At 43.0% G+C, this 23,333-nt stretch overlaps 2 protein-coding genes across 7 annotated transcripts in view; one reads left to right on the top strand and one right to left on the bottom strand.

Annotated features, from left to right (window-relative positions):
* Positions 1-23,333, top strand: part of LOC114647755 (mannose-binding protein A-like) — a 473,727-nt gene that overhangs the window by 162,482 nt on the left and 287,912 nt on the right. The window lies entirely within an intron of this gene.
* Positions 1-23,333, bottom strand: part of LOC114647655 (mannose-binding protein A-like) — a 199,198-nt gene that overhangs the window by 35,466 nt on the left and 140,399 nt on the right. For 2 of the 5 annotated variants that reach the window (XM_051924501.1, XM_051924505.1), the window contains exon 1: positions 7,760-7,922. The exons of the other annotated variants lie outside the window; for them this stretch is intronic. The gene's annotated coding sequence lies outside the window, so the exon portion shown is untranslated. Of the gene's footprint in view, positions 1-7,759; positions 7,923-23,333 lie in introns of those variants that run through there. 5 annotated transcript variants of the gene reach the window in all.

Raw genomic sequence — 23,333 nt, 5'->3', positions numbered from 1 at the left:
AGCACGGATGTATCACTCCTGCAAACGAACTATGATTCTTAGCGCGATGAGAGAAGTCGAAAAACCAACCTGAATTTTCAAGCAAATTATAGGAAAAAGCTCAATTTAAATCCATTAAGTAGTTCTCTCGTTCGTTAGCTAAGCGGAGGTAAGGTACACCCCCCAAGTTTGACACGTGTGTGATGAGGGCCCCGCTTCCTCCCTTCAGCCTGTTGCCTTTTTCTCAGATTTGTGCAAATAAATTGGTACAGCAAGCGAACTATAATACATAATACAAATGAAAGAAAAAACCTAAATCGGTAGTTCTCACGTGAAAAGCAGACAGACAAACAGACAGACATTGGATTATATATATATATAAATATATAACACAACATAGGAGGCAGTCAAAGGGCTTAACTGAGGGTAACATACCGAGTCGAGGGTTGATGAAGTTCACTAATGTCTTTTCTCCCTCTTAGAATAGAAGAGAATAGAATGCCTTTTATTGTCACTATACACTGTCACACACGTGCGAGTAGGATGCAGCTAAAGGGTCTGAGTAATGGTAATAAAACATCCGACCAGGGGGAGATGGAGCGCGCTGACTGTCTTTCTCAGTTCCCTACATATCTTTCCCAGGAAATCCTGCAAGGTTCCAGAGCCTCAGAAGACATCACTTCCGTAGCCGGCCGACCCCTTTGCTGACGTCACTTCCGAAGCCGGCACCTTTAATGATGTCACTTCTGGTTCCGGCCCTTTTGATGACATCATTTCCTCTACAGGCTTTTAAAGCCTCCATCTTTGTCTACTGTAGTCAGTTCTGTTGTGGACTCTGTTCTATGCACATTGTGCTGAAAAACTTAAACTTTTGCAACTGGGAAAACAATATACGGGTGGCTGCCCCAAATCTTTATGATGTCTATGTTGTATTATTGTCACAACACATGTACAATGAGATTAAAAGCAGCTCTTCCAGTGCAGACATATATGTAGAACACAACAAATGAATAAACAAATGGTGCAAAAAGTTGCAAAACTGTTCTGCAATGCTATATACAGTGGGGCAAAAGAGTATTTAGTCAGCCACCAATTGTGCAAGTTCTCCCACTTAAAAAGATGAGAGAGGCCTGTAATTTTCATCATAGGTATACCTTAACTATGAGAGACAAAATAAGAAAAAAAATCCAGAAAATCACATTGTCTGATTTTTAAAGAATTTATTATACTTTTTTGCCCCACTGTACATATGGAAAGACTAAATAACTATTGCACTATTGGGTTATTGCACATTATTTAAATACTGGAAAGAATAAATAATTTTTTCCCTATTGGGTTATTGCACATTATTTAAATATTGCACAATAATGATGATCATGTGCAGTGAGAAGTGGATGTTGGACCCTGGGAGTAATGATATTGTACAGTATACAGATATTACACAGTTATTATTCAGTACCATTTAGATATTAGATATTGCACAGTTGATGGATAGAAGGAAGTCCAGGGGTTGGGGGGTTAGACTGTGTAGTCAGTGCATGTGTGAGTTTAGAATGGTTATGGCTTTTGGGAAAAAACTGTTCTTGAGTCTGTTTGTCCTTGTTGTGATGCACCTGTAGTAGCGCCTCCCTGAGGGCAGCAGGTCAAACAGATCAGAGCCAGGGTGGGCGCTGTCCTTGATGATGTTTTTTGCTCTGCTGAGGCAGCGCGAGGTGTAAATGTCCATCAGGGAGGGGAGAGGGCAGCCAATGATCTTCTGTGCTGCCTTTACTACTCTCTGAAGCCTCTCCCTATCTGCCATGGTGCAGCTGCCGTAACATACTGTGATACAATACGTCAGCAGGCTCTTGATGGATGAGCGGTTGAAGGTCAGTAGCAGGTTGGAGTCCAGGTTGTGCATTCTAAGGACCCTCAGGAAGTGTCACCACTGTTGAGCCTTCTTGATGACTGCTGTGATGTTGTCTGTAAAGGAGATGTCAGCGGAGATAAGGACGCTGAGAAACCAGAAGGTATGGACCCTCTCCACACACTCGCCATTGATGTAAAGGGGGGCTAAGTCAGTGCTGTGCCTCCTGAAGTCGACAATGATCTCCTTGGTTTTCCTGCTGTTCAGAGCCAGATTGTTGTTTGAACACCAGGCTGCCAACTTCAGGACCTCCTCTCTGCAAGCTGCCTCGTCTCCCTTTGAGATGAGTTTGACCACTGTGGTGTCGTCAGCAAACTTGACAATGAGGTTGTCGTGGGTGTAGAGACAGTACAGAAGGGGGCTCAGCACAAAGCCTTGTGGGGTATCAGTGTTCAGTGTGCAAATGGAGGAGTGGTGGGGGCTGAGTCTCACAGTCTGGAGCCGGTTGGAGGGGTGGGGAGGCCAAGAGTGACCAGTTTGGTGATGAGGATGTCAAGAATGATTGTATTGAAAGCTGAGCTGTAATCCACAAAGAGCATCCAGAAGTAGCTCTGCTGCTGCTCCAGATGGCTCAGCACAGAGTGGAGAGCTACAGCGATGGCGTCTTCTGTGGATCTGTTCGCGCGATAAGCGAATTGGTAGGGATTGAAGTCTTGGGGGAGATAGTCCTTGATGTGCTGGAGAACCAGTCTCTCGAAGCTCTTCATGATTACCGGAATGAGGGCCACAGGGCGATAATCATTTAGGCTGGTGATGGGAGACTTCTGGAATGATTGTGGCTGATTTTAGGCAGGACGGAATGACTGCCTGTCATTCAGAGGTTGAAGATTTTGGTGAAGATAAGGGTGAGCTGGTGGGCATATGCTCTGAGCACCCTACCAGGCACTCCATCTGGGCCGGCAGCCTTCTTGGGGTTCACTGCCAGGGGCACCCGTCTGACATCGTGCCCCTTTACAGTGAGTGGAGTGGTGCAGGAACCCGGTGAGGGTTGTAGCAGGGCTGGAGCAGGTGAGTGCTGCTGTTGTGATGATTCAAAGCGATCAAAGAAGCAGTTTAGCTCCTCTGCTAGCGGCGCACTCAGATCTGCTGTTGTTGCATCACAGCCTCTGTAGTTTGTGATGTTTTGTATTCCTTGCCACACCTCCCGTGTATTGTGGCTGGACAGGTGGGACTCTATGCTCCTCTTATGGTCCGTCTTGGCTTTTTTAATTCCACTTTTCAGAGCGGCTCGGGCAGCCCTGTACAGAGCTCTGTCACCTGACCTGAAGGCAGCGTCGCGGTCTCTGAGGAGTGTACGGACCTGGCTGGTCATCCAGGGTTTCTGGTTTGGGAAAACCCGAATGTTTTTGTCCACAGTCACATTCCCGATGCAGAACCTGATATACTCCAGTACCGTTCCTGTGAATGTTTCCAGCTCTTGGTGTTCAAATATTTCCCAGTCTATCTGTTCGAAGCAGCCCTGTAGTTTGGAGAGTACATTTTCAGGTCAGGTTGAAACAGTCTTTATGGTGGGCCTGGCACTGCGTCTGAGGTGGGTGTAGACTGGGGAGAACAGGAGAGAAAAATGGTCGGACTGGCCAAGTTCAGGGAGGGGTATGGCTCTGTACGCTTGCTTGATGTTGGAGTAAACATGGTCCAGAGTGTTCTCCCCTCTAGTAGAACACTTAACATGTTGATAAAATTTCGGGAGTACAGTCTTCAGGTTGGCCTTGTTAAAGTCTCCTACAATTATATGAGCACCGTCAGGGTGGGCTTGCTGCTGTTCATTAATGGTGTTCAGCAGGAGAGAGAGCGCCATGTTTACATTGGCGTCGGGTGGAATGTACACAGCCATGACAATCACTACTGTTAGCTCTCTCGGTAGAAAAAAAAGCCGTCATCTTACAGACGTGTACTCGAGGATAGGGGAATAGTGTTTGTCTATAATTGTCCCATTGTTGCACCAGTTCTCATGCACGTAAATACAGAGCCCCCCTCCTCTGCTCTTACCGGATTCCTTTGTCCTGTCCCAGTGGAGCAAAGTGCGACCTGCTAGCTGCATGCTAGCATCGGGTATCCCCGGGTGAAGCCAGGTTTCAGTGATAATCAAAACACAGCAGTCATGAACATAGCGATTTCCAGCGAGTCATCCGTTTTATGCACCAGGGATCTGGCATTGGTGAGATACAGGCTCGGTAGAGGTGGCTTGTGTGGTTGTTTCTTTAGCCTTAGCATAATGCCGGATCTGCGGCCCCGCTTCTGCTTCCTTTCCCTCCTCCATCTGCACTGTCTCCTAGGCCCAACAACAATCCATGGAGAGCCTGCTGGTCTCGCTATGTTGTTTGGGATTTTGCATGTGTGATGAAAAACACTCGAAACAGATGTCTATAAGGTTCTGACAGGTGTAGCGGATGTTCGCAGAACGGATAGTGCATAACCAAGCAACAAAAAAGTACAAAAACAACATAAAAGAGCACTGAAAAGGAGAGCCGTGAGCCGCTGCGACCATGCGCGCCGCCATTACCATTACGCCATTACGAAACCCAGTTAAACCACAATCAACTTCCACATCCCCTTCCAGGCCACTACCTCCTATTGACTTCACTTCTGCCAGTTCCCTCACGTTCCTGCCTCTTCCTGCCCACTGCTTATAAAAGTCCTACCACCTCACCTTTCCTCTTGTTCTGCTTGGGACTCAGTCTTCAGTTTGCGAGTAACTTGGTTTACGAGTGTTTTGCAAGATGAGCAAAAATTTTTAATAAATTTTCACTTGATAAACGAGCGAGGTCTTGCAGTACGAGTAGTATGCACTGTATACGCTTTGTCTGCTGAGCGTCATGTGATCACAACTGAGCTGATGGTTCTTCTCTCTCTCTCGCTGCGGGATTGTGGGTAATCGTCTCCTATTCTCCGTCTGAGTCTGTGTGCCTCACTCATATAGTCAACATCCGTACGAGCGTATACTGTTTACTACAGCATTAGCGTTGTGACTGTGTGTGCGCGCAAGTGTGTATGTGTGTGCTCGCGCGCACTCATGTGTGTATGTGCATGTGCGCGCTCGTGTGTGTGTGTGTGTGTGCTCGCACGCGCATGTGTGCTGTGACGTGCGAGTCCCCATCTTGCACCCTAAAACACAAAGCTGAGTCTCAGTACTTTAGCGACACCAGCTTCATTCAGCTTGAAACAGCAACAGTGCGGTTATTTATACACAGACACAGCAGTCAGGCAGGGCCCTTCACATTTATAATGTTCCTTGTTCCTTGTATCACCCATCGACGGCAGGCGCTTATAGCACGTCTGCGATATTTTCGGATTTACTTTTACGCCGAACTGCTACAGCGCTGGGAGACTGCGATTGCTTTGGCACGCTCTTCATTGTGTCGTCCTGTTGGGTGCAATCCCACAAGAGTTTAGAAACTCAATCACGCCAGCCATGATTCTTTTCAAAGGTAAAGTGCAGATTAATTTGTTTTATGTATTTTTACTTTATATTTTGTATTAATCATTTTTATATCAATAGTTTTGGGTTGTGGAACAAATCATCTGAGTTTCCATTATTTCTTATGGGGAAATTCACTATGATATACAGTGATCCCTCGCTATATCACGCTTCGACTTTCTCGGCTTCACTCTATCACGATTTTTTTCTCATACACGCTTCCGTCACTACGCATGCACTTTCTGAGATTTTTTATCTAAGCTCCACGATGGCTCCTAAATGTGCTGCTTTTTCTAAGCCTTCTGACAATGAAACTAAGCGCCGGAGGAAGATGCTTACCATCCAGGAGAAGGTGAAACTCTTGGATATGATCAAAGATGGCAATACCCTACAAAAGCCTCCTCACGCGTATGAAAAGACAGCGCCAGCAACTGCCTATCAAGATGTTATTCAGCCGCGCACCCAGACACCCACTGCCTACTCCTAGTACTCCTTCAGCGGAAGAAGACAACGACGCACCTGCTGAAGATACCGCACCACCTGAAGACTCTCCTACTGAGCTCGTGCCTTCATAGGTTAGTGGTTGTGTGTAAGAACTGTGTGTGTGTGTGTAATTAAATGTACAGTACAATAATATTTGTAACGTCTAATATGTCTTATTTTCTCTTATTTTGTCTAATATATTGGGTAATACGAGTGTAATGGTGACTAAAGGGTGTTATTTCATGTCTAGAGGGCTCTAATAATGTTACAAAACGTATTTAGAAGGTCGTAAACAGGTTTTCTATACTCTGTGAAAATATAAATAAAGAATCCTACTTCGCGAAAATTCATTTATCGTGGTAGAGTCTGGAACGGATTAACCGTGATAAACGAGGGTTCACTGTACGAGTGCTTTGGACTACAAGCACGTTTCCGGAACGAATTATGCTCGCAAACTGAGGTTCCGCTGTTCTTTGGTGCTTATAACTATTTGTGCTTCACAATGTATGTGGTGGATCCCCAACCCTTTTCTGTTTGTGTTTCCCTTTTTATAATATATAAATTCTCAGTGCTCTTGAATGGCATGCTGACCACCAGGTAGTTGGCTTTTGATGGCCTGAATTTAGGAATAAAATCTGAGCGCGTGCATGCAATGGAGTTTAAAAAAGCTCTCAGCGTGAAGTGAAGTTTAAAAAAATGACAGCTTGAAATCAACATGCCCTTAGGCTGACTGTCCTTGGTCTAGGTCTGTGTTTTGGGAACATGGCTTAACTCTTCTTGGAGTGTATCCTGCCATTTCTGTTTAAATTGTATATTTAAATGATATATTTTTCCTATTATATGTAGTATAAGCTGTGAAAACCTCAGGGTATTCACGACAAACTTCTATTCTGACAACTTAATCCTACCAATCAAGTATGTCCCTCGAACTTGAAATGCCTCTCCTACTTGACATTCGGCTCCTGGCTGCAGATACACATACTTGAAAGACAGGGCCCAATGCCCTTTAATATAAGAGTCAAATTCCTAAAAGAAAATGCCAGTACCCCCTAGTACCAGCGTTTGGATCATCAAAGAGAGAGATAGTGCCCCTCAATAGAGAGTCAAAACCCCGAAAGGCACAACTAGTGCCCTTAATACCTGAGTCTGAGCCACCAAAAGTAGAAGCTCTGCATTCAGTCACCAAAAATCGAGTAATGACATGCTGAAAAGGGTTAAACCCTCAATGTCACATTCTGGGCCCCAAAGACAAAGCTAGAGCCCCTTCAATACCACAGTAAATCCTAAATTGGCATAGCCAGTACCCCTTAGTAGCAGTGTCTGGCTCCTTAAATACAGAGCCCGTGCCCCTTAATGCCTGAGTCTGAGCCACCAAAAGTAGAAGCTTTGCATTCAGTGTCACAGTCAGTGTCACCAAAGATCGAGTAATGACGTGCCAAAAGGGGCTAAACCCTCAATGTCACATTCTGGGCCCCAAAAACAGAGCTTAGTGCCCCTTTAATACCAGACTAAATCTTCAAAAAGAACCAGTGCTCCACAGTACCTGAGTCTGAGCTACCAAAAACAGAAATTGTGAATTCAGTGTCACAGTTCCTCCAATGGTAGAGTACGGACCTCCAATAAAGACTATATGCTAAATGCCACAATACCCTCAAATTCAGTTCAAGATTCTGGATTCTCAAATACAAAGCCAGTGCCCTTCATTAACAGAATCTGGGCACTTAGAGACAGAACAAGTGCCCTCCTTTGTCAGAACAGACACCTTCTAAGAGAGAGCCAGTGCCCCTCAGCACCAGCATTGGATGTCTGGGCTCTAGATTTAGGTCCTCAATGCTCAAGTCTTCCTTTGGGGTTAGAGTCTATGCCCCCTGTAGTTCGGTCTGTGACCCCCTGCCTAAGTTCGAACTCACATCTGAATGGCAATGATAAAGCTAAGTAGCTGACAGGAAAGGGAAGACACAAATTAGGCCTACCTCATGTGCTGCACTTCCCGCATTCATCAAAGTGTCAACAGGACAGACTCCGTGCAGACCCCTATATCTGGGGGGATGTGTGCTTGTTATGTAATTATCTGACTGGTATGAAATCTCTCAGAATGTAAAGCCCTCTCATACTAAAGTCCACATACACATCTGTGCTGCTACAGAGAATGTAGAGATAAACTCTCTCATCTATTTGTTACTCTTTGTTTACCGTGCTGGCAAACATTAACTGATGGAATCTCCCCCTTTCTGCCCACCATGACCCAAAAGTGACCCATGGCTTACATGTAATCTGGGTAGCTGTGCATGAAACAAACAGACACGGGCATGGGGAAAGTACTTAGCAGTGTCCTCCATAATGTTTGGGACAAAGACACGTTTTCCTCAATCTGCTCCACAATTTAAAACTACAAATCCAACAATTTAGACGTCGTGATTCAAGTGCACATTGCAGACTTTCATTTGTGGGGATTTGCAGACATTTCGGTCACACAACACACAACACTACACAGTCCCCCCATTTCAGGGCACCATAATGTTTGGGACTATTGGCGTCCCAGGTGTTTGTGATTCCTCAGGTGGGTTTCATGACTTAATAAGATACCTCAGCTTGCTTCTACCCTTTGGAGTCTGTAGTTGCCATTGTTCAAGATGAGGGCAAGAGCTGTGCCAATGGAGGTCAATGAAGCCATTGAAACCATTGGAGACATCTGTAGGATGACCAAAATCAACTGTCTGGAATATTATGAAGAAGAAAGAACACACCGGTGAGATCAGTTATCACAAAGGAACTGGTAGGCCAAGGAAGACCTCCACTGCTGATGACAGAAGAATCCTCACTATGGTCAAGAAAAAGTCCCAAACTGCCTGTCTGACAGATCAGAAACAGACATCAGGAGGCAGATGTGTGTGTGTGTCAGAGATGACTATCATCCGAAGACTTCATGAACAGAAACACAGAGGACACACTGCAAGATGGAAACCACAAAACAGGATGGCAAGATGAGGACAAGAGCTGTGCCAACGGAGGTCAAAGAAGCCAGGATGAGGCTGGAAAACAAGAATAAAACCATTGGAGACATCTGTAGGATGAACAAAATCAACTGTCTGGAATATCATGAAGAAGAAAGAACACACCGGTGAGATCAGTTATCACAAAGGGACTGGTAGGCCAAGGAAGACCTCCACTGCTGATGACAGAAGAATCCTCACTATGGCCAAGAAAAAGCAACAAACGCCTGTCTGACAGATCAGAAACAGACTTCAGGGGGCTGATGTGTGTGTGTCAGAGATGACTATGATTGGAAGACTTCATGAATAGAAACACGGAGGACACACTGCAAGATGGAAACCACAAAACAGGATGGCAAGATAAAGACAAGAGCTGTACCAATGGAAGTCAAAGAAGCCATTATGAGAATGAAACCATTGGAGTCATCTGTAGGATGACCAAAATCAACTATCTGGAATATCACTGATGTAGGTATTTGTAGGCATTCTAAAGGCCCGCCATGATATTTTTTTCTGTTTCTGCCCACTGAATGAAGTCCATGATATGGCCACAGGATGTCTATTGACGTGCTCATTTTGCTTGAACTCGACTGTGTGAAACACAACCAAACTAACTGTAAATGAGTGGACACTAGGGGTCGCTGTTGCCCATTCAAAACCAACAGACAGACACTTAGGACACAAAGTAAAAGCAAGAAGAATTATTTTTACCGGATAAATTCACATACAAGTTGGGTCTTGAAACAAGAAAAATTGATCATAAAATCAGACCACGACTTATACGCCCGTTCAAAAATGCGACACTTAATTTTTTTTTTTACATCTTCTTGCCTCCTCCAATCTCTCACCAGTTTCTCAGACGCAGCGAATTTTGTTGCAGCAGTGCAGTTACCAATTTCTTTCACCACTTCAATGACTTTTAATTTAAAACCAGCTTCATATTTTCTTCTGATCGAACGCTCCATCGTAGATAAGGGATGCTCTTACGATAAAGGTATTACCTTTATCGGGTATTACTGTGTGGTCACTTAGGCACAATACATGGAAAAAAAGACCATGTGCTCCATGGTTACTCTCTCAGGTGGGTGTTAGAATATCGTAATCTCTTGGAGCAACAGCATGAGTTTTCCGCATTCGACTTATATGACCAACATTATAAAATACCGGAAATTATACCGTAAAATCAAGCCCCGACTTACCCTGCGGGAGAACTTAAACTCGAGTATATACGGTAATCCTTTTTCTTCTATTAATAGTGCCCAAAGCACCACAGCCAAAAAATTACAGGCAAGTAAATCACCAAGCACAATAATAAACACAATTCTCTCTCTCTCTCTCTATCAATCTTCTCCTCCACACCTCCCAACAAGCTTTGTCGACCTCCACCAGACTGTGGCTTGCCTGCTGGGTTCTCAGCCGTCCTTTAAATAGTGTCTGACACGAAAATTCTTCCATTCTTCCAATCACGTGACTTGTCCGCACTTCTGGGTCGAATAGAGAACTTAAGTTTTTCTTTAGCCCGGAAGTACTTTTGGGCTTCAGTTCCCGTGACCTTCCAGCACTACTGGGCTATGCAGAAAATAAGAATCCAAAGGTCTTCCTGCAGCGTCTCCTGGAAGCACCCATGGTACCCAGCAGGGCTGTGAAGCCGAACTCCAGATCCCAGGATGCCCTATGCTCCAGGGAAATTGCTCTCTAGCCTCCTGGGGGATGCAGTGTCCCAAAGTAGCTGCTTCCACCACATCCTTTCACTCTTTGGGCGTCCCACAAGGGTTGAGCTGCCGACAGTCCATCACACTGGAAACTGAAACACAGGAATGCCACTTTCCCTGATTTGGAACAAAGCAAATGGACTAGGAGTGTGAAAATGTCTTTACTGTGCATGAACTCTGAACACATGACCAGCCTAACCAGAGGGGGGCGCCAAAGCCTCCTGTGTTTAAAATGACCCCCTGAAACTGTGAAATTTAAGCTAACAAAAGGAAATGAATGAACGTTTTTGGATTGGAAAGTTTATTTTACAAAGTGCGACTCACAGCACGTGTGCTAATCAGAAATGCAAATTCTCAGACCACATGAAAACAAAGTATCCTTGATTGGTGAAGGACGCAATGAAAACAAAGAAAAGTTTTTGGTTTGTGGTTCTTACATGTCCATTGTAAACAAGCGTACCACTGATTTAGCAAAAAAAACCAGAAAGATGGCATAGTTTCAAAGTTGTGTAAATGAAGCCAGTTACTCAGAGCTACAATTTTTTCTTGTGTATTCCTGGGCGTAATGCCAGCATTGAAAGAGCATTTTCCTTGGTCAACACTCAGTGGACAAAAGAAAGAAATAGACTGTCTGTTGACGTTGTCAGAGGAATACTTCTTACAAAGTACAATTTTAAAGAACTATTCCATCCCTGAACTCCGTATTAGCGAGTCTTCTCTCCCAAGGCCCAGTCCATACCAAGTGTGCGTTGCCCCATTGGTTGCTGGGAACGATGAACTGCTCAGAAAAGTCGCCTCGTCTGAAAAACTGAAACTGCATAGCCATACAGGTAGTTTACCAGGTCACGGACATCCGACCTACGACATACGAACGGGGTCACAGCTGCACCACATGCGCCTCAGTAAATGTCTCTCCGTCATCTTTGGCCTACGGACGCTGCACGCGGTGGCTAGACGGTGTAGTGTCCCTCGGGTGGCTCCCGGCGGCTAGAGGTTTCACTGCTCGCCCACCAAACACAGCTGCCTCGTTCGTTCTAGGTGCGTGGCTGGTAATGCTGCAAGCAGTGATCCGGTTGTGGCTGAACGGAGCGGCGGGGGGTAGCACTGTAGTGTGCCTCGGATGGCTGTGTGTTGAATGGGGGCGGTGGTGTTGCGTACACTGCAGGCAGCATACTGTAGTGGAAGTGACTGTGAGGTGAGCTGGTCTTGAACCGCCCCTCGTTGCCCCCATTCATTCTCAATAGCAAGCCTGCTTGTACTGTAACGCACATAGCAGGAAGTTGTCTCTTGTCAGTACAGGGTGGTCCAGATCTAATTATGCAGATCCAGATCGTCTGGATGACTTTGATTTATTCAGGAACGATTCCAGTTCGGCGTGAAGACGATTGTTCATGTCGTCAGTTCTCACACTTCTCGATAGTCTGGGATTTTTTGGGTGATTTTCTATGTAATAAACTGAATAAGTTATAGCGTAATGAAAATTGCATAATTAAACAAAATACATAGTGATTGGTGACAAAATCAGGTCTGCCAAAGACATCAGCAAATGAGAAAAGATCTCTACAGTAGAACATTAGAACATTAGAACACTCTAGATGAGAACAGGCCATTCAGCCCAACAAAGCTTGCCAGTACTATCCACTTATTTCTTCCAAGAAGGTTTTGAAAGACCCTAACGTCTTACTGTCTACCACACTACTTGGTCGCTTATTCCAAGTATCTATCGTTCTTTGTATAAAGAAAAACTTCCTAATGTTTGTGCGAAATTTCCCCTTCACAAGTTTCCAACTGTGTCCCCGTGTTCTTGATGAACTCATTTTAAAATAAGAGTCTCGATCCACTGCACTAATTCCCTTCATAATTTTAAACACTTCAATCAGGTCTCATCTTAATCTTCTTTTGCTTAAACTGTAAAGGCTCAGCTCTTTTAATCTTTCCTCATAATTCAACCCCTGTAGCCCTGGAATCAGCAAAGTCACTCTTCTCTGGACCTTCTCTTGTGCTGTTATGTCCTTTTTGTAGCCTGGAGACCAAAACTGCACACAGGACTCAAGATGAGGCCTCACCAGTGCATTATAAAGGTTGAGCATAACCTCCTTGGACTTGTACTCCACACATCAAGGCGCTATATATCCTAACATTCTATTAGCCTTCTTAATGGCTTCTGCACACTGTCGGGAAGTCGATAGCTTAGAGTCCACTATGACTCTAAGATAATTAGATCTGGACCACCCTATACATCAGACGTGTTGACGACTGGTGCCTGCCTGCTGTGATCTCGTGTACGGTGCTGTGCAGAAGAGCTCATCTTAACCTTTTGTTTTCACCCTTCAAGAATGTCTCTGAAACACAAATCTGATGCAAGTGCCGGTGATACAGTAAAGAAGAGAAAAACCAATCACCACTGAAATTAAAGTAGAAATAATAAAACGGTCAGAGAGAGAGGTGAAACTCCATCATTCATTGGCAGAGCACTTGGTTACAGTCGGTCAACAATAGCATTTATTAAAATAATGTACCTGTTCCGACTTACATACAAATTCAACCTATGTACAAACCTACAGTCCCTATCTCGTACGTAACCTGGGGACTGCCTGTACTATAAATTTTAATTTTGACGACCAGTCAAATTTGTTGTTTTTAAAGTTTTCATTGTAACAGCTCACACCGTGTTTTGTGCATAGAATGGGATGCGTTCTCCTTTGTTCTCCTTTATCGTGGCTTTATCCTCCTTTATGACCTTTGGTGTCCTCCTTTGGGTTGACAGGTATCTGGTAACCTTATGAATGACTATATGACTGAATGATAAATTAATCCAAGTAAAAACGTGTTTAATTAGCTTTGCTATGCGGTGTTCAGCTTAATTAAATATTGATGTTGTTTATAAAATTTAATGAATTTTTTATTCAAAAGAAGGAATACATGTGAGTTGGTTTAATGGGTAAATCTCTCTCTATATAAAATGCAACATCTGTCTGTCTGTCTGTCTGTTCGCTTTTCACGAGAGAACTGCTTCACGGATTTAGTTTGGGTTTTTTTCTATAATTTGCTTGAACATTCCGGTTGATTTTGCGACTTCTCTCATTGTGCTAAGAATCATAGTTCGCTTGTTATTCTGATTTATTTGTGTCAATCCGTGAGAGACACAGTGGGCCGAAGGGAGGAGGGCAGGACCCTCTTCACTCACTTGTCTACCTCGCAGTGTAACCTTACTTCTGCTTAGCTAGCGAACGAGAGAAGTACTTAATAGATTTAGATCAGGTTTTTTTCTAGAATTTGCTTGAACAGTTAATTTTGCGATACAGTATCTCTCATCATACTTAGTATCATTGTTCGCTTGCAGGAGCAATAATCTGGGCCGAGGGAAGGGGGAAGCGTGTCGTTAGGACCCTCCTCACTGTACTATTTCACTACTATGCAGGCGGAGCCATGGAGGTCAGCTAGTTAATAACAAAACGGCACAAATTGAATATGGCAGATGTTTAAGCTTTGGAACTGAGTTAAGCGGGGATGCCATGTACTAAGTACTTTAAGTAATGCTGAAGTTTGATTATTATGGGATGCTAATTTAGGCTAAGGAAAAATAAAGATATCGGAATGGTTTAAGAAGCCAAGTGTGTGAGACTGATTCAACACAGAATACCTAATTCATGCATTAAGGTAATATCCAACTCCACAAATGTGCGTTCTTAGCCCCCTGCTGTACTCCCTCTACACCCATGACTGCGTGGCCATGTATTCCTCCAACACTATCATGAAGTTTGAAGATGACATGGTGGTACTGGGCTTCATCGTGAACAACGATGAGACGGCCTACGTGGATGAAGTTGCGAACCTGATATTGCAGTGTCAGGAAAACTGCCTCCAGCTCAACGTCAGCAAAACCAAGGAGCTGGTGGTGAATTTCAGCACGAGACAGCAGCTGGTCTATAAGCCCCTCATCATTAACGGGACTCCAGTGGAAAGGGTGAACAGTTTTAAATACCTGGGGGTTCACATCTCTGAGGACCTGGCATGGTCTGAACACATCCAAGTTCAGGCCAAAAGGGCAAAGTGGAGACTCTACCATCTCAGACAGCTTTGGCAAGTTTGGTGTTCTCTTCAGGGATTTTAAAGACTTTCTATTCTGGCGCTGTGGAAAGTATCCTGACACAGAACATTACATCCTGGTTTAAAAACTGCGGTGTTCAGGACCGTAAAGCCCTACAGAGAGTGATCTGTGCAGTGGAACGCTGCTGCAGGTCAGCTCTACCATCTGTGCAGGACATTTACACCAGAAGATGCAGGACCAGAGCTCTCAGGATTATCAAAGACTCCTCTCATCCCAGCAATAGCCTGTTTCATCTGTTAAAATCAGGCAAAAGGTTTTGTAGCATCCTGGCCAGGACAGAGAGACTCAGAAGGAGTTTCTATCCTCAAGCCATGACTGTTAAATCAGAACCTGCCATCTCATCAATGACCCTCCACATACTTAGACTGGACTGTAAGTTGTACTATGCTGTCTACACTTACCTTGTTTTGGAATTGGTCTGTCATTTAACTATGCGCCTGTCTAACTTTGGTTTTGCACTAATCACTGCACTATTGCACCTTAACACTTAATTCTACTTTATTCACTTAATTTGACTTATTTATTATGTTCTATTATACTGTTATCTTTCAGTCTAGGACTTTTTTGTTAATGTTACTGATTCTTCTAACTTGGCACAGTTTTGATAAGTGGACCAGGATGCATTTCACTGCGTGTTGTCCTGTATAACTATGCATGTGACAAATAAAGAATCTTGATCTTGAACTCTATCCTTTCTGTCTGCTGCCTCTCGATTGCTTTGGGCTGGCGTGGATGTGGCTGTGGGTTGCTGGCTGGTGCACATCCCTGTGTCTCTAGGGGGTTTTATTGTTACTTTTTTCTTGTTGTATAAAAATTAGTAGTGCCATTTATCATTGTAATGCTGGCTCTGCCGCAATGGCCACACCTTAGGGGACGCCACCCAGGTTACATTTTTAATCGGGGACTGGGCTACTACAACTCCCCTATTTCCTCCAGACAAGCTTGAGTAGAATAAAAGAGCCTTCAGGTCCCATGGGGTGTACTTGAATGGAGAGGGCATTGCAGAAGAAAATTGGGTGGGATGGGTAGAGAAAGTGCAGGCCAGACAAAACACTGGAGCTGGCTTATATGGGACATTTCTTGTAGTGGTAGAGTTCTTATTCTTAATAATTTAATTGCCTGTATGTTTTGACACAAACTAATGAGGTCTGATCCACTCATTTGTCTTATGAAGTCCACTCATTTGTCTTATGAAGTCCATTTTAACTTTAATTTTACATTTTATTTTTTTTTTTGGATGACATGTATTTGGTACAGATGGATGTTCTGCACTTGCCAGTGCCTCAAGGAGGCCAGGGGCTTGTAGATCTGAAAAAGTAAAATTGAGGCTTTCAGGCCCAGACGTTACAAAGATTACTATATGGCTCACAGGTCCTACATGGGAGAGATTTACATCTTGCTCTCTGTTTACTACCTCATTGGGTTCCATAACCTGATACACAACTGTTTTTGTCATTCCTTCCTGAGTCTATGCATGTTTTCCTGATATCTCAACCTGGATGAAGGACCACCATTTACAGCTCAACCTGGCAATAACTGAGCTTCTTGTGATCCCTGCCAGCCAGTCAGTTCAACTCCCCATCTCTGTACAGCCTGGCAGCCATTAACAGATCCTCTGTGTTCTCTCTCTGCTTCACACGCATTTTCTGGAAAGTTATTTTTTTCTGTGTTTCTTGAGCTTCTGTAAAGTCTTTCCCTTGGGGAAAAATGAACATTATTTACTCATCTATTTATAGTCAGTGCAGATTCTTGCCATCTTGATGATGACACTTTAGAGGTTTTTCTCTTTGTTTTATTGTATCTATATTACTTTGTTCTACCAGGAAGAGGAAGGACCCAAACAGAGAGAAAGTCCAGGATGGACAGGAGTGTGGCACGCGGGCTGATGAAATCATTACAGATTTAAAAACAGACCACCATTTGGCTTCAGCCATCGTGCTTTTGGAGTTAATGTATGGAAGCTTCATTTAGCTAGGAAACAGCCTCCTAAGGACACAATGACTTTACTAGGAATGTGGCCGGCATGTCATCATGGCGATTGTCTGTGACTACCTACCTGGGACTCTTGGATGGCCTTTCTCTCCTTTCTGCCCTGCTGGGCCTGAAGGTCCACTGATTCCAGGGACACCCTGAGCACCATCTCCTCCTGAGAACAAAGATTTAACAAATCTACATGAGCACTTGTGACCCCATCATCTAAACATTACAGTATGTGCAAAAATCCAGTTTGTCTACCTTTATTTTCAATGATTTTTTTTCCCTGTGTAAGGCAAAGGAGTGCATTTGTGGTGACCCCTCAAGTAGCTAAAAAGTTCAATTAAATGAAAAATGTCTCCTTTATTAAAAAGTAAAGCTTACAGATAGATAGATAGATAGATAGATAGATAGATAGATAGATAGATAGATAGATAGATAGATAGATAGATAGATAGATAGATAGATAGATAGATAGATAGATAGATAGATAGATAGATAGATAGGAAAGGCACTATATAATAGATAGATAGATAGATAGATAGATAGATAGATAGATAGATAGATAGATAGATAGATAGATAGATAGATAGATAGATAGATAGATAGATAGATAGATAGATTTTTACAGAAGCTCTTTAAATAAATAACTAAGCAGATAGATAAATAGAAGTAAACACACACACAGACTTTATGGTCTGAACACACACTGGAATAACTATAAAGGAAGAAGATTCAAAAGAAAGAAATCTTCTGCTTTTGCATTCAGAGTCTCATTGATGTGCTATACAGGCGTATTGTTGTTGGCATATTGAACCTCCCATCATTTCTACTCCCACTACTGCTTAATAATTAATTGGCTGACAGTCCTTAGTGTTTTGTCACAGAGAAAGGATGTGCAGCATTGTTCATAATGGCGCTATCATATTGTTTCATTCTTTCCTTTCTCCGACCTTTTGGGGGGTCCAGAGTACACCCCATAACCGAGCTTTTAATTAGCTTGTTGATTTGGTGGTCTTCTCTTGAAGTGATGTTATCAGCCCAGCACACCACACAGGCCATCATTGAATTGTAGATAATGTGAGGGAAGTCACTTCCTACAAAAAATAATGCAGTCTAAGGATCGGCCAACCAATTCATTATAGAATACACTTTACCCATTTCAGGGTTTCTGGGGGTGATTCCTGTTCTCACAACAGTGAGAACAAAGTTTGGAAAGAACACTTAACTGGGCACCCAGCTATCTGAGGGCACATTCATGTACACACCAACGTGTCCCCAAATGTAGCCAGTTGAGAATTATCAGTTAACCTAACCCTCATGATTTTATTATTTTATGTTTAAAGACCTGAAAGAAGTCTGACGATGCCCCAAAATGACTAAATAATAACTTAATTAGTTTATTGTAGTTATGCCGGTCAGCTTGCAAAAATTGAAAACACAAGCCTTTTTTTATTTTCAAAAACTATGAAAACCTTTAGATACGGCCTAGAAAAAAAATACACCTGCCCCCAAACTGAAGAATCAGGCTATTGGCCTACACGGACTCAATAGAAAATGGGAAACTCAGAAATAGAGAAGAGAACCTTAAAACTTCTGATACAAACAACAAATGAAATCAAATTGTATTTGTCGCATACAAATTATATATACAGTACAATGGAAGCGAAGGTTTGTGATACGGTTTGCATATTTGTAGTTGGAGATCCACAAAGAGAGAGAATGAATCACATATCAGAAAGTAATTTTTATTCCTGAGCTTTCAGCCCCTACCAGGAGCCGTCATCAGAGGACAGTGATTAGACATACAAGAAACAAAGGCAATATATAGCAAAATTAGGTAAGAGGATGGGGTAGGTGAGTGTGTGCTGGTAATGACGTGGGGTTAGGAGGGTGTTGGTCATAGAGTTTTATTTATTATTATTTTATTTATTTATTATAACATATATTATAATATTATAACATCCTCATAATAAATAAAACTCTACGACCAACACCCTCCTAACTCCACCTCATTAATGGCACACACTCACCATCCGCCAATTCCCCGCCCCTCTACCTAGTTTTGCTGATTCTTATAAGTCTAATCATTATCCTCTGATGACGGCTCCTGGCAGGAGCTGAAAGCTCAGGAATAAAAACTACTTTATGATACGTGATTCATTCTCTCCCTTTCTTGGATCTCCAACTGCAAATATAGTACAATATTCAATGAAATGCTTATTTGCTCAAGAATATAAAAGGACATTAATCCATATCAAATATCATTAACAGAATGTTATAGATGTCATAAACAATGACTAAATAAACAACTTAATAATTTAATTATCTTAAAGTAAGAGAGCCAAGAATAGGGCATCACGTAGTTCTTGACACTTTCCTTATTCAAGATGCAGGCTGATCTGTGGGTCAGGAGCTCCTCCTCAGTCTCTCTGAAGTGGACTTTGGGCAGCCGTAGTGCTTACAGACTGCAGTACAGAGAAGAGGCCATCGTTGGGATGGTGGTATCGCTAAGAACTGCCTTTGTCCTGCTGGAGTTAGTGAGTGCACACCCTGTGATATATTCAGCTGACTGCACCACTTGTGGTCCTGCTTCACGTTGTTTCTTAAACAGGTGGTAATGCTCCCTGTCAGAATACATTCAATGGAGGATATGTAGAGGATCTTTAGTAATTGGGAGAGCAGGAAGAAATCCCTGGGGTATCTGAGGTGGTTAAAGATGCTGTGGTGTCTTCTTCATCAAGGTGTTGATTTGCTCAGACCTGGTCAGTTCCTCTGTGATGTGAACACTGAGATATCTGAAACTGCCCACCCTTTCCGCCTGAGCTCTGTTAATGCTCAGGGGGTAGTAGTGGGTCTGCTGTTTTCTCCCGAAGTCCACAATCATCTCCTTTGCCTTGATGACATTCAGGAGAAGACTGTTGGCCTGACACCAGTGTGACAGACACTCCACTTCATCCAGATAAGCCTGCTCATTGTTTTTGGATATCAATCCCACCACAGCTGTGTCATCAGCAAACTTGACATTGATGTCAGGGTCATGTGCAGCTGTGTAGCCAGATATGTACAGCAGAGGACTTAGCACACTGCCCTGTGGAGCACCTGTGTTGATTGCGAGGGACGATGAGGTGTGGCCACCCACTTGAACCACCTGGGGGGTGGGGGTCTGCCTGTCAGGAAGTTAAAAACCCAACTGCAGAGAGAGGGGTTCAGGCGCAGCTCCCTGGGCTTGGTAATGAGCTAACAGGGAGTTATTGTGTTTAGTTTCTGAACTATAGTCTGTAAATAGCATTTACTCAATTCCCTCTCTTGTTGTCCAGGCTACTGGAGCGATATGCAAACTGTAATGGATCCAGTTCCTTTGCCAAGAAAGAACATACTGTATGTGATTTTTGACTAGCTTTTTGAAGCACTTCATTGCTATACATGTTAGAGTGACTAGATGAGCAAATACCAACAGCCATTGAAAAACTGAAATAACTGCAAGCCCAATGAATGAAAAGGTTTGATAAAAGACAGAAGTTCTTTCACCAGAAGAAAACTTACAAAAAAAAATGCAAAGAAATTCTCTAGTAAAAAGTCCATTGAGATCAAAGAACTCCCTAAAACCGATGAAGCACAGAACTTCTGGAGCAACAGCTGGGAAAAAGAAGAGATACCACAAAAATGCTGAATGGATAGGGAGAATAGAAACAGAGAACATCCTAATCCTAGAAGAAACAAAAACAGCAATACAGAAGTCCAGTAACTGGAGAGCCCCTGAGAATGATGGGATATCAAACTTCTGGATCAAGAACTTACCATTCTTACATCACAATCTGACACATGTCTACAATGGGTGCATCAACAAACCCAGAAACCTGCCCAACATGGTTTACAGCTGGCACCTTCTTCCCAAAACTGAAGACACCAAAAAGCCTAAAGACTATCACCCCATCACATGTCTCCCTGGAACCTATATGACCTTAACATCCATCATCACTGAGAGAGAGTTTACAGACACCTAGAAGAAAATAACCTAATTCCCATTGAACAAAAAAGGTGTCAAAAAGGAAGCAATGGCTGCAAAGACCAGCTTTTAATAAACAAGACCATTACTGAGCGTGTATTTTAATATGATGACGATATCATTTTTAAGATGAAATGCAGCAAAATATATTAGTATATTATGCAGATAAAATGTTAACATCACTTAAATAATCTATGTTGTTAATCACTATGTAACAAATTTTTATTTTTATTTTGTTCCTGGGTACAAAGTGTGTTTTCCTAACCCATTATGCCTAAAAAAAATAGAAAATAGCTGATGTTTCACAAAAACTTTGGTTTTGTGATCAGGACAATGATATTTTGAAATTTGTCTGTTTTCGAGAAAATTCTCGATTCACATTCAATACTGAGTAGTCTTCTAGAATATTCTTGAACTGTTAGAATTGTCCAGACGTTTCTGATATTTTCCAGAATTATCTAGAACTTTCAAGAAACTTTTAGAACTTTCTAGAACGTTCTCGGACTGTCCAATAGCAGTCATACAAGTATAGAAGCACAGGTGACTCGAACCAACAATTCGGTTTATGATATGGTCTTGATTTGATTTAGATGGCATCAAGAGGTTGCTTGCACCCAGCAGATGCATTTTGCTACGTCTGTGGACAATTCATAAAGACAAGAGCGAGAAGATATTCCGTGAAAGCATGTCGTAAAATGTGCGAGGCCTACAAGGCATACTTCGGCATGCCTGTCAGGGATCAAGACAAGCCCTGGGCATCTCATTTCACATGCGAATATTGCAAGAAAACTCTTGAAGGTTGGTACAGGGGAGAAAAGAGAGCCATGAAGTTTGCTATCCCGTGAATTTGGCGGCAACCGACTAACCACTCAAGCAACTGCTACTTCTGCATGGTGGATCCTACCAACCGTCGCACTGGCAAGAATGAGCCTTAAATCGTTTATCCAGACATTCCTTCTTCCATTGCCCCAGCACCACACTGCCCTGAGCTGCCCGTTCCCACTCCTCCAAAGAAGGATCAGCCATCTTCAGGAGACAGCAGCAAGTCAGACAGCGAGGAAGATATTGCAGATATCCTTGACGCTCCTCTTGACAAATTCAAGGAGAACATGGGAGCTTACTCAGAGGAGCAAGGCGAGCGCTTTCATCAGGATATACTGGACTTTGAACGTCATTACCAAGGACAGTATAACGAAAACATGATGGGGCACTACATTTGGGGGCTTCTTCGAGAAAGCGATTTGCAGTACAGTCACAAATCTAGAACACCTACTCATTTCTGAACCTTTTTGAGTGGTTTTGACTGTCTTTGTCTATTTACCATGCAAGTGTTGTTCTTTATCAGACCGCATGAATGAAAAGATAAAAATTCCCTTGTTTTGTCACTATAAATACGAAATTTTCTGGGCTGTGGTCATAAAATCAAAGTTTGTGCTGAATGTAGTCGTTTTTCCATAGGCTTTAGACATAAGCAGTTGAAATATAACTCTTGGAAGCCAGGAACAAAAATTGTGTTACATAGTGTTACGCATGTGAGTACACGGTGGCGCAGCGCTAGCGATGAGCTGATGCTCCGCTCAGGGATTGTTCCTGCCTCTTGCTGTATTCTTGATGGGGCTGGCGTGACACTGGAAGGATAGATGGATAGAATAATTAAACATGTCAAGTCAATTCAAGTCAAGTTGGTGAGCATGCACTGGTACAGTGTGTTGCCACATCCACTGCACGACGAAACAACTCGGGATCCTGGTTTGCAACCCCCATGCAGAAACGCGGTCCAGTCACACCCTCCAGAAATGACCCTCTATCTGCCACAGCCAGGTGTTACGTGGGTGACCCCTTGGCCTGATCAAGCCACCCGGGTCCGAAACAATGAGGATCTTATGAGCCGGATCACCATCGGGGAAACACGCCACATGGCCGTAGTGCCGTAACTGACGCTCCCTCACAATTCAGGTAATGTGCCTCATTCGGGACTCCATGAGCAACCACTCATTCGACACAAAGTCAAACCAACAGTACCCAAGGATTCTCCGAAGAGACACAGTACCAAAGGAGTTCAGTCTTCGTCTCAGATCACTGGATAAAAGATATTTCAATGTTCCTTAAAAGTTTTGAAGAATTGGCGTTCTAAGCTTACAGATGGCTTAACGTCTATTACAGAGCTGATTGTGTGGCGATTGGGTAGTTAGAGAAAGAAAAGGAAGGACAGGAATTGGAGGGTTAGTACGTTTGAAAGAGACAGTACTGCTGCAATAAATTATTTCATCGAAGGTAGTGCACGGCGCAGCAAACATCTTGCGTGAGGCAGGAACAATCACTGGACAGGGCATCAGCTTGTCACCATCACTGCGCCACCATGTCCTAATGTTTAATAACATGCTTTAACTCCTATCATCATGAAAATGATATCAAGTATGCATCTCGGTATTTAAATTTTTCAGAGAGCTGTAAAAGCACTAATGTAATGGATTCTGGGTCCTGTGGGATGAAGAGAAAGCCCGTTTAAGAAGCACATAGTGATTCACACACATAGAGCACATAGAAGAATACAAACAATACAAAGCATTTAACATGCTACTTTAGTTATGATGGAATTTGAGAAACTAGTAAATTAAACAATTTTAATTTGAAGTTGATGATGTTTTACTTTAATGACAAAATAAACTATGTGATTAAAGTGGAAATTTCGAGATTATAGTTGATATTTCGAGCTTTTTTCCCAATGTGTCCCTATTTTTTTTTTCC

The sequence above is a fragment of the Erpetoichthys calabaricus genome, chromosome 3 (genome assembly GCF_900747795.2).
Source record: "Erpetoichthys calabaricus chromosome 3, fErpCal1.3, whole genome shotgun sequence".
Lineage (NCBI taxonomy): Eukaryota > Metazoa > Chordata > Cladistia > Polypteriformes > Polypteridae > Erpetoichthys > Erpetoichthys calabaricus.
This window is presented reverse-complemented; position numbering and strand designations above follow the sequence as displayed.